Source organism: Berghia stephanieae, chromosome 8 (assembly GCF_034508935.2).
Source record: "Berghia stephanieae isolate SIO BIC M18660-M18661 chromosome 8, UCSD_Bste_1.3, whole genome shotgun sequence".
NCBI classification, from domain to species: Eukaryota; Metazoa; Mollusca; class Gastropoda; order Nudibranchia; family Aeolidiidae; genus Berghia; species Berghia stephanieae.
Window position 1 is genome coordinate 34,179,745 of NC_088367.1, and position 12,500 is coordinate 34,192,244.

The 12,500-nt window shown below is 33.3% G+C and overlaps 1 protein-coding gene across 1 annotated transcript in view; it reads left to right on the plus strand.

Moving 5' to 3' along the window:
• The window catches only part of LOC144978560 (double-stranded RNA-specific adenosine deaminase adr-2-like), an 83,193-nt gene that overhangs the window by 1,308 nt on the left and 69,385 nt on the right, over positions 1-12,500 (plus strand). The gene's annotated exons all lie outside the window — the stretch shown is intronic.

Genomic DNA, 12,500 nt, shown 5'->3' on the forward strand with positions numbered 1-12,500 from the left:
TGGTGCTATTTTCTTAGAGAGCATGTAGAAGGCGAGAATTTGTACTACTGAACAGGATGCCTTTTGGTGTTTAGTGTTGACAGCAAGTATTCTACTCCCCCTCAGAAATGTTAATGTCATGTACTAATAGGCAAGGACAACTCACATAGAAACGATATTTCACAGAGTTTGGAGAATCATACGTGTGAATGAAACTCACAAATGGCACATAACTTATCAGACAATGAGTTATAATACAGACATATTAGTCCCAGGTGAGTGGGGCCTTGTAAGTATTACTCGGTCACTAATCAAGGGACTGAATTAGGCAACAAACTCATTCACTCAATATGCGCACGCCTGTTCTCACTCATCCATCCACTTTTTTTTTCATGCCTGCCTTTGTTATCTTCATATTTGTTTAAAAGACTTGTTGATCAACGATTGAAATTCTGTTGTTTGTAAGGGGACAAGCGTAAGTGTTATTGTTGGAAGGGATAGAGGCACACACACACACACACACACACACACACACGAGAGAGAGAGAGAGAGGGAGAGAGAGAGAGAGAGAGAGAGAGAGAGAGAGAGAGAGAGAGAGAGAGAGAGAGAGAGAGAGAGAGAGAGAGAGAGAGACCACTGTAACAATGGCTCCTACTTTTACTAATCTCGCTGTTAGATCGGACGAGAATAGAAATTGAATTGGCACCCTAACAGTGTAAACAATTGACATTTCATTCGAAAATGTAACAAAATGGTTCATATACGACCAAGAATAAACGGACACATGATAATAATGATGTAATTTATTTATCTAGCGCCCAATATATATGGCAAACAATATACATTCTTTTAAAAAATTACTCAATCATATTGTCAATAACATTGAAACGAGGATAATACAGAATTATTTTTTAAATGTAAATTAGGGTAAATATTTTCTACGAGGTGACACAACAAAATGATGTAATTAAACCCGTGTTATATTATGAAGATTGCTTATCCATTCTTTTTCAACTTTAATTTACTTTGAATAAAAACAAAAACAAATCAATGCTCAATTGGTTCTTTCTGCTTACCATCTAAATATAACAGAAGGAGATGGTTTTTTAATTTCCTTTAAAAAATTGCTTCAGAATCAGTAAAGCTAGAACGCAGATTGAACGGCAGAGAATTCTTCACTGTTGGAGCAGTGCAATATAAGGTTTCTATCTTATAATTTTACCCCTTTTTGTGGTGCCCAAAATATGCTGATCACACGATCTTAAATTACGAGATGGGATATGATCATTAATTGATAAAATCCTTCAGCTAGAAAGGTGAGCAATCGTGTTTAGAGTCAAAACATACCATTGCAATTTTATAATCAATTCTAGCTTTAATAGGCAACCAGTGGAGTTCATAAAACGTTGTAGCTCCCTTTTTTCTTCTTTAAAACAATTTGTGCGGTTTAGTTTTGTAAAAGCTGTTGTTTCGTTAAAAGATTATCAGGCACATTAAAAAGTAATGAATTACAATAGTCAAGTCTAGAAAAGATAAAAGAAGAGACTGTTTAAATGGAATTTGGGGTTAAAATAATTAACAAATGGTCAATTTTACGTAATTCAAGATACAGAATTTTACAAAGATAGGATAGACAGAATACAATCAAAATAAATGCCGAGATTATGGGCTTTCTCCGAACAAGGAATACTTTCATTTTGAACGATCAATGATTTCGAATTGGCCGAATGCATAAGTTTTCTAGGGATTATAAACATAACCTCCGTTTTCTCTTCATTCATTTTAAGTTAACTGCAAGTCATCCACATCCTGACCTCTTCGAAACATTTCTCCATTTTTCGCAATAAACAATCAGTATCTTGGGGTTTAACTGAACTGTACAGCTGAGCGCCATCGGCGTATATATGATAGTTTATGTTATGCTTTTGATGACATCGCCTATTGGCTGTGTATAAAACGTGTAGAGCAGGGGACTCAAAACAGATCCCTGGGGGACCCCGAATTTTAATGGCAATTGGTCGGAGTGAACTCCTTTTATAAGAACAGACTGAGATCGTTCAAAAATTGAGGAGAGTGGCACTGACAATATTAGATTTATTACCTGTTGACTGGGCGTTTTGTAAAATTATTTTTAGATTACAACTCTTGCATGTTCTTATTTTAACTAAATCTCTATGTGTCCTGCTGCTTATTGTTTGTTTTACATATTATGAATATGACTTGTTGTCCCCTTTTTTACCCATTTGAGTTTGAGCAGAATCGTTTCTTTAAAATAAATCATTTCTCTCTCTCCAGTGTTTTCTAACACCTCTTGTCACTGAGTGCATAACTTCTTTTAATCTTTGTCTGAACTTTTCCTTATCGACTTTGAATTAACCGATTGGGTTATTTTAAAAGCTGTTTTATACTTTTTAACGGTATAAAAAGATTTTTAACTATTAAACACATTTGCTTTTTTCTTTCCATTTCTCGTCATTAAGTCGCAACTCCATGCATCAAAGATAATCGCGACTGTGGTTGTTGTGAGAACAAATGGACGTGCTTAGACTTTGTTTTGATTTTATCGATTCCTCTGTCAAATTCTATTTGGCCATTATTTTTTTCCGATATTTTCAGGCATGGTATTCCCTATTTGGATGGTGCTTGGAAAAAATAAGTTGAAATGAGCATTAACTCGTGATTGCGGTACCTGGTATGAGTGTTGTTTTCTTTCGTTTGGAATAAGGCTATTAATTGGGGGGAGAATGCCATTTTCCATTCTTTCTCTCAAGATTGTGGCCTATTCAGGTCTTCTTTAAGTCGCCGATGTTGCAATCTTTTGATGTTTTTGAATTTCCATATAGAGAAGACTATGATCTGCAAAAATGAATTTTTTGTATCCGTTTCATACTTTACTCGGCAAATCATTAATGTATATCAAAAAGAAAAAAGAAAGAGTGGGACTATAACTGCTCCTTGAGGTATACCTGGCAGGACTGGAAATGATGATAACATTTTGTCCTCAATCATGACTCTTTGGGATCCCATCGATAGAAATTATCTAATCCATGGATGGGTGGTTTTTGAGTCTCCATAATGATCAAGCTTGTTCAAGAGGTTTGGTTGAGTATTTTATCAAATGCTTTGCTTAATTCGATGTCAGTCTTCCCATCAAAATCATAATATGAGATTCCATAAGGATTTTATAGTGAAAAAAAAGAAGGCTTGTTCTGATAGAGTGCAAATTTTGCACTTGCTGGGTATGGGTGGCATCATGATAAATTTGTCATCAAAATGTTTTTAAAAAAAGTATAATCTTCAAGATAAAGTTCAATACAATAGACTGCAACATGTATTGAGAGACCACGATGCGAATACATTACAAATTACAAACAAAGCAGCTTAATACCTAGGACTCATAACACTTTACTCACAACATAACGATGCAATTATTGTCATTACTGTAGCTGACTTAAAAGAATTGGAATTATTGATGGTTGTTAAATCCGAGAGGAAGAGAGGGGTCCAGTCTGAAATCGTTTTTGAAAGAATCTGTGTCGTGTCGAAAATATTTTTTGTTGGAAGAGGCTGGTACAATTTTATAACAATGAGTGCGTCTAGTGTCATATTTCTGTCGTGACGTCTTTTGATGTACCCGGGCAGCTTGATGACTCAAGATTTACGTGTATTATTTCATGGAAAAGTTCTGTCCTGATTTAACTCTGAATAATGTTGGTTGGTAATCTCATTTTTATTCCGAATGTTTTCTTGAAATTATTACGGGATCAAAATCCAAGAAACCAAGGTGGAAGTCCGCTTTCAGCAGATTTAGTACTGTTGTCTCCTTAGCTCTTTCATTGAGATAAGATTGACAAGGATTTGTTACACGTGGCCAGGCATATTGAAAGAAGCATCTTGGTCTTGATATGGTCGTCTACAAAGGCCTTTGCATGAATAGTGTAGGATTTTCGGGGATGTCTTCTTCTTTTCCAAAGCAAGTAATTATAAATTCTAACCCATCGTATTTCGCTTAAGAAAAATAAAATCGTAGCATTCCCCATAATTCATAAACAATGAGTTGCTGTTATTTAATGGTTCTCGTTTTTAAAGTTTTAAAAAATTTATTGGATTTTTCAAAAGTCTCAAAGTTGTACTCATACAGTATATATTAAAATACAATTTAAGGGTGGACAAGTATCTATTTCGGTTTAGGCGTACTTTGTTTAACGCAGAGTGACTTAAAATCAAAAGATATTGCTCATCCATAAAGACTGAAATAGTTAATAGTAATCGAATACCCCCCACCCCCTGTTTGCATCATTGATTGAAATATGTATCCATGTTTTGCAATGGTATTATCCACATCTTCGTTGTCAAAACGAATTGCAAGTTTTGGGTAGAGCAACTGCTCAGTCTTAGTAAGGTTTTGCTGGGTAACATTTTTTTATAAAGTTGCGTGCCATATAATATTAATGTCTTTTCGTTTTAGCGTTAGTCTGTAGATTAGCGCTTTTGTATTCCGTGATATTTTACAGAAAAAAAGGAAATTATGACTGCATTTCAAATTATTTTGGGTTTTTAAATATCCGTTTTTGGTGATTTGGTTGCTTCCGCGGTTTCTAAAATCAGCTTTCTCCATTTATTATTTTATTAAGAAAGAAGTAAAGATGCCCTGTCCGCCGACACATTTGACGGTAACAAGATCTGATGGAATAATGGGGACACGCAAGGCTGGATCGAGACATGTCTGGGCGGTTGGGTGAGATCCACCCATGCGATTAGCGTCCAAGTGAGCCAAGTTACCACGGTAAAGGAAGAATAGTAACAATAAACAACCCACATAATGGAGTGGATATTGCGGTTTCAAGTGGATATATAAGGATACAAAAAAGGCGCTGGGGCAATGACCAATGACCAAATTATCTGTGAAATCATTGTACACGGTACGACTGCTATCTATTTTCTTATCATCGGGGCTTTCCGTTCGCTTTGTTAGACGTTTGCATAACCATGCAATTATTGTTCTCCCGGATTGAGCAATGAGATTAGGATAAGAAGGAACACTTCAACTAAGATGTTCAGTCCTTTTCCAATATTTTCAATTTAAATATAGGGTTTTTCAATCCTCTCGCTAGCTCTCAAGGTCACAATTACCAAAGCAGAGGAAATTATTTACCTAGATATGTCTGTCTAATCGACTGCTTCGCTTTGATTTCCGGAGAAATGATCCCAACAATTACTTTCTGACTTAATCTTTTTTTTAAATTACTCTTGTCTATATTTATGTTTGTATTATTTTTGAGTTTAATCAGGTACAATGTCGACGTGAAACATATGTAGTAAAATGATTTTAAAGATAAAATAATCAGAAGTACGAAATTTTAGTCTTTTGCAGAAAGACTTTTCTCTCTCTTTAGTACATATAAATGTAACAAGACGGCCTTTCTTTTTAATTTAGATTACATATTCAGCATTAACTCCACTCAGACATACTAAGTACCAGTTTGAGACGATATGTCGCATAGTATCATTGTTATAGGATAAAAATTGATTCAGGGTTGAACTTTCCATTAATATGCTTACTTGTAGGGAACTTCAATTTATTCAGTTCTACTATCTTGATAAAAAAAAAACGGCGACAGATCATACTGTTGATCATTAATGCAATGTTATCCTAACGACTCGATGTTATACAACTGTACGCCAAAAAAACATAGTTATGTATATATGCTTTTTAACTTTGTAAGTCTGTATACCTTTTCTCTCAGAGTGTACGCTTTTTATGAGAGCTCGTAACACTTTAATGCAAAGAAGTTGTTTCTACTCTGTTCGTAGCATCCCCCGTGCTTCCCGCAATACATATTTTTGTAATTATTGTTGTTTAATAGGTTTAAGTGGTTTGTTTGCTTTGCTTCATTATTTCCTCTTGAGGTTGCATAACAGTCTCAATAAGAACAGATTACATGGGTTTCTCTTTTTCAATGTCCTTTTCCTCCTGACCATTGTCATTGCTCGATATAAGTTCATCCATGGCCATATGCAAATGTTTAAGATCACTCACAGTTGATACTTATCCAGTTATATGTTTTTACAGGTGGAACGTTGATTTGGCTCTCGAGATTTGCCAGCTTAACACCCTTTTTCAACCTTTGTACTTCATTATTTTGGTTTGTATTTTTGACACAGATACTAACAATTAGCTATGTTTTAAGTGTCGTTCATTTTTGTTTTCTGTGTAAGCTGCATTGGCTTAAAGAATGTTGTTACGAAAGTTTTAATTTCTTCAAATTAAAATGGACCAATATGAACTTAAAAGCTTGAAATGCCCCCCCCCCCCCCCCCCCCTCCCCTCCATCCTACCCCCCAAAAAAGGAAATTATTATTATTATTATTATTATTATTATTATTATTATTATTATTATTATTATTATTATTATTATTATTATTATTATTATTATTATTATTATTATTATTATTATTATCGTCGTTGTTGTATAAACTTCTTATAAGTGCATCATTTTTTTTAAATTGGGGGAACTTGCAGCAAAATATTTTTCTTACCAATTGTTAATACTCTGCCCAATTAGTCGTAAAAGCATGTAGTCTAACAATTTCCGGAAACATACAATCACAATGATTAGAGACTAGTTTTGACCTTTGCTTATCTTCGTTGTCAGCTCGGCCAGAGGTAGGCATGACATTATGAGAATGACATCAAGTTTTCCGTCTGTTGATTATGTTAAAAAGTGACCGTTTAAAAAAAAATTTATTTATTTTATTTTTATTTTTTTTTAAAAATAATGTGAAGTCAAGATTATTAACAGTTTCGGAGTTCTGATTTCACATTTTTTTTCCTAACGGTGTTAATATCGACTGTATGCGTTCGAGTAAAATACGAAACGGTTCTGCCCGTCAGATCAATCACACAAACACACAAAACTGTGGGCAAGTAGGACTTTAGCATATGATATCCTTCCTTGATGAATGTTTCGAAATACGAAGTCAGCACATTTCGTGGTCCTCGGCAGAGTTGATTTTGAAACAGCAGTGTCACTCTCGTCAAGACCTATCTTCTGACAACATCCTTGTGGAAAGTATCGATTTTAGCCTTTCTCCTTTGCGTGCCTTTGCGACTAGTTTCACTTTAAGTATGAGAGTCCATCATCCATCTCCCTCGAACACGTCTGCTGATATATCCAATACACGTTATGTCCTTTTTTTTTTATTATTAATGTCGCAATGCACTTGCTCACATCTTGCCTTACAATTGTAGTAATTACCGGTAGTTATTTCAAAGCAATGCTGTTCAATGGCACTAGGTCTATATTGCATTTCAAATGCATTGTCGAAAACTTAAGAATTGAAAGTTGGAATGTCAATTAAGCTAACGAAATTAGGTCAAGCTTCTCGTTTAACATATGAGAAATGTTTCAATGATCGTGTTTTGTGTTCACAAAATGCACACACTCAGACGATTTCATATTGAGGTAAAGATCATAATGTCTGTGTCATTGTTGAGATGAAGCATAAGACGCACGTGAGTAGATTGACTGTTCACGGTCGTATTATGTTTTTTTAAAGAAAATTATCTTAGTGGAATCCTATTTTGTAACTTGCTGTACTGTAAACGCCTTTTTTGGTCCCTGTTACAGTTTATTAAATGTAACTTTAAGAGGAAAAAAAATTCATTTATAAATATTTCAAAACTGATTTAAAAATCCAATGACCCTACTAAAGAAATTCTATATAATCTCCATTGGTTGCCAGTTAGTGAAAGGATTGTTTTTTATTTTATTTAAAACTTGTAATATTGTTCATAAATGCATAAATAATCAAGCTCCGGTGTACCTCATGGATTTATGTCAACATTATAATCCAATACGGCCACTAAGGTCATCTGAAGACTCTTAATCATCCCAAAAACCAGATTATCCCTTAGTAATAAATCTTTTTCTGTAAGTGGCCTCATCTTGTTGAATGCGCTCTCCCCAGATGTAAAACTAATTAGGGATAGTTAGTCTTTCAAAAAACACCTTAAGACCGAATTTTAATTTATTTCCAAAGCTTACGAATAGTTTTGCTCACAGAATACGCCTTAAATCTAATTTTAATTTTAAGTTTATTTTATTCCAGTTTTGACCTTAAGTTCAGACTGACAATTTCCACTGTATAACTGACCTGTTTTTTCTCTCGTTAGAATAAGTTACTAATGTTACTAATATATATGTGATTGAGTTTGTGTGCATGGGTATATGTTTCTTCATATGTATTCTCAATATTGTCAACGAATGAATGTTTGAATGACAATTAATATTGTAAAGTGCCGCTGAGCACTTATATGGAAATTGAGCGCTATATAAATAACTTATATATATATATATATATATATATATATATATATATATATATATATATATATATATATATATATATATATATATATATATATATATATATATATATAAATTATAACAACAAAAACCATGAAATAATAGTGCTCAACTTTTTGATAAAAGGAGCTATTTATAAAGCATTTCAAGTATAATTATTTGACTTCTTCAACATTGTTTCATCAGGATGAGAGCTAACGCTTGAAACATGTTGAAAAAGTTTAATAATCATAATTAAACATAACTATATTAAATTGATATGGTCTTAAATAAATAATGCACAACATATGAAACATTTTTTCTTTCGTCATCCTCGACAAAACATCACGAATTGTATCGATTGACTAATTTATATCGCCATTGTAAAGGATTATGCCAAGGTGGGTTGAGGGCTGAGGGGCGGCGGCCGGTAAAGAGTTGCCAAATGCCAGCGCAATATTATTGCTGTCCCTTTCTCGAACCGCTGGCCCATTCATATTGTCTGGAGGATCCAACGTTCGCCACTTATCTCCAGAAGACTAAGATTAAAGGTAAACATGTCACAACCACCATGGTCAATGTTGATCCTTGCCTTGTAGGCTCATGCTACATATCATCGTCCCAATGGACGAGGAGACGGTAGTGGGGGGGGGGGGGGGGGGGGGGGGGGGGGGGGGGAAGTAATAGGTTAGTGACCGACAAACTCTATAATTAAAAGTAAAGACGCCGTATCTACCCTTCCCTGTTGTAACACATAAAAACATCAGCTAAAACAAGGCGAGTTTGACAAGATGAACTCGTAAACAACTTTATCATGAAATGTAATATTTTCCCCCCTCTCCATTTTTTACTTATATTCATTATTCTCAATATGTTTTTTTTGTTGTTGTTGGTAACTCTCTTTTTCGCTTGCAACTCAACAGCGGTGTGATATTGATTATCATATATTCTTTTACACTTTTACACAATAATAATAATAATAATAATAATAATAATAATAATAATAAATAATAATAATAATAATAACAACAATAATAATAATAATAATAATAATAATAATAATAATAATAATAATAATAATAATAATAATAATAATAATAATAATAATAATAACAATAATGATAATAATAATAGTAATAACAGCAACAATGATAGTAATAAAAATGATAGTAATAGTCTCTTCTAATAATATGATAATAGTAATAACAATAACAATAATGATTATAATAATAATAACAATAATAACAAAAACAATGATGATAATAATAATAATAATAATAATAATAATAATAATAATAATAATAATAATAATAATAATAATATTAATAATAATAATAATAATACCAAAAATAATAATAATAATAATAATAATACCAAAAATAATAATATAATAATAATAATACCAAAAATAATAATATAATAATAATATTAATAATAATAATAATAATAATAATAATAATAATAATAATAATAATAATAATAATAATAATAATAATACCAATAATAATAATAATAATAATAATAATAATAATAATAATAATAATAATAATAATAATAATAATAATAATAATAATAATAATAACATCTTCCAAACATTGCCATAATGTATCTCTACGTGTTAAAATGCCAAAATCTACACTATCCCTTTAACCAATTGAATGCATTTCTGGGTGTTTCTTATCAATGTTAGCCTGCCCGCACAGGATATCTTAAAGGTTTGCGGTTGCGATTATTATTTGAATGGATCCCATTCCGTGTTCCCATTCTGTAGTTTAATAGCTTTACTCTTTAACACTTCACTTTTTCTTATATTTATGTTTAACAAGGCATTCGCTTGAGGTATCGAGGGGGGATAATTATTACCCAGTGGAGCGTCCCAAAATATTTTATTGTAGCTGATCGGTTAGAAAGTGTCAATGATCGGTAGTCGAGAGGTTGATCGGGGTGATCGTCTTAAAAAACGAAATGTATACTAATCGAACGAATTTTACTAGAAAGAGAGCATTCACTATCGGGGTTGATTTTTTTTCTTTCTTTTTATTTTACTTTTTATCGCGCCGGGCTCGTAAATTGCTGGTTTAGATTGACCTTGATCGGAAATAGTTTCTATATTTACGACTTCCCTCCCGACCTTTGTTGGGAGGGTATAAAAAGGTAAATTGATTACAAGGGCCTGTAGTGTGTACGGTAAATGTTTTAACTTTTTTTTTCACATTTTAGTTAAAGTTATTACGCATATTGTGTAATGAAAGCAGTTTAATCTCCTGGTTAAGAATTTTAGTAGAGGCAAGCTTATTTCTTGCATTTACAAGACATATAGCGATTTCAAAATCTCCAAGATTTTGATGGGACTAATGGCTTTCCATACATCAGTTTCGCTCGATTGTGATGTCGTTTTGTTAACACGGACAAGAAAAAGAACGAACGATGACCTAGTTTATTGGGAATTAATTGTTCCAATTGATGGTTCCACCATGACCTCTTGTTGCTATGCCTGTTAAGCTATTAACATGGATGCCTTTTTAAACTATTAACTTATAGTATGAGTCTCAGGTTATTAAATCAACATACAAAGCTGGAAATTGATTGTTCCAATTGATGGTTCCTCTGCTTGTTGCTACGCCTGTCAGGCTATTAACATAGATGCCTTAAAAAAAAAACTATAACCATATAGTTTGAGTCCCAGGTTATTCAATCAACATTATACAATGCATACACTATTGAAAATTACGTCAATTATCGTGTATTTTATTACATATTCTAGTTGAATACACATTTCAGTGGTTATATTTTTGACTCGAAAATAAAAAAATTACGTATATTTTGCCCCTCATATCAACCGATAATCGTAAACAAACGACTCGAAGCCACCTTGAGTACTTACTTTTCAACCGAAGCAAACAACCCACAGATCCTGAGCATTACTCACAAATTTAACAGATGATTGAAAAAATGTATAGAGTCATCAGGAATTGCGATGCAATTCCTTCATCATGTAAGAATATTGAGGTGAATACTCACTCACTAACTGTGGAACTGACTTATGTCCCTCTGTTTTGCATATACTAAAGGTAGCTATGGAATAATGGATTGTTTGACATGTCTTTTCGTTGACTAGAATAGATAGTCAAGTGGAACGGGTTTAATGTCAGGAAATATTATTCTAATAAGTTAGTGCTTAGTAACGCTCTAATCATCAGTTCAGTGTGGATTCGATGATTTAGACAATGTAATAATTGACTGTGTTTTAAATTTTAAGACAAGCTTCAGGTTTGTGTGAAGACTGTTATGTAAAAGTGTTACTGTACTCGCGCCGTCCAGAACAAGATCTAGATCTACTCGTAAAAATTAAATGAAGTATAAAAATGTATGCGAGTCACCTCGTGTTTGTTAAAGGAAAAGGGGAAGGGGGGAAAACGATGAAGGAAAGAAAGAAAAACACCGGCATCTCTCAAGAATTAATCTACCGTACACTGACAAAAACATTTTCTTTTATTTGGGGCAGAAATTGTATACTGCAAATATCAATCAATGAAGATGACCTCCACCTTGTCAAAGATTCAAGTATCAAAACTGAGACTCAAAAATAATATCCTCGGATTTAATGCCTTTCGAAGTTTTGAGGGTGATCATAATCTGTCGACAAATGAAGTAAATGTTTTCTTGCTAAAATCTTTTTGTCTTTTTCTTTTTTTATTTTAATGAATTTATTGTCCGTGTTCGCCCCCCCCCCCCCCCCCCCCCCCCCCCAAAAAAAAAAAAAAAATTTAAAAATGTAATAAATAGATAAATAAAAAAAAAATTATCACACAAGGCTACTGAGTTCGGATACCATTCCTTCACGACTTATCTTTTTATAATTGGGGTCAACAGTCATCTCCGTCCTGATGGCATTTTATTTGGAAAGAAGTTTGTACGTATTCAATAGGGGAGGGCATCCGGATCACCAAAAGGTCACCGATGCTTTAGGTTTTGAGAAGTCAGGTCATCGACGACTGAGAATTTCCCGACCTTCTCTTAGTTCTCGATGCTTTTCTCGTCTCGAGAATCTTGGTCATCGATGCTTCTCGTATTGAGTCCCGAGTCTCGAGACTATACTGCGCGAGCGACGCACACGTTACTAACAATGTGTACTATCTGCATTGTTCACCCCTCTCTCGTCGGCGATGATTC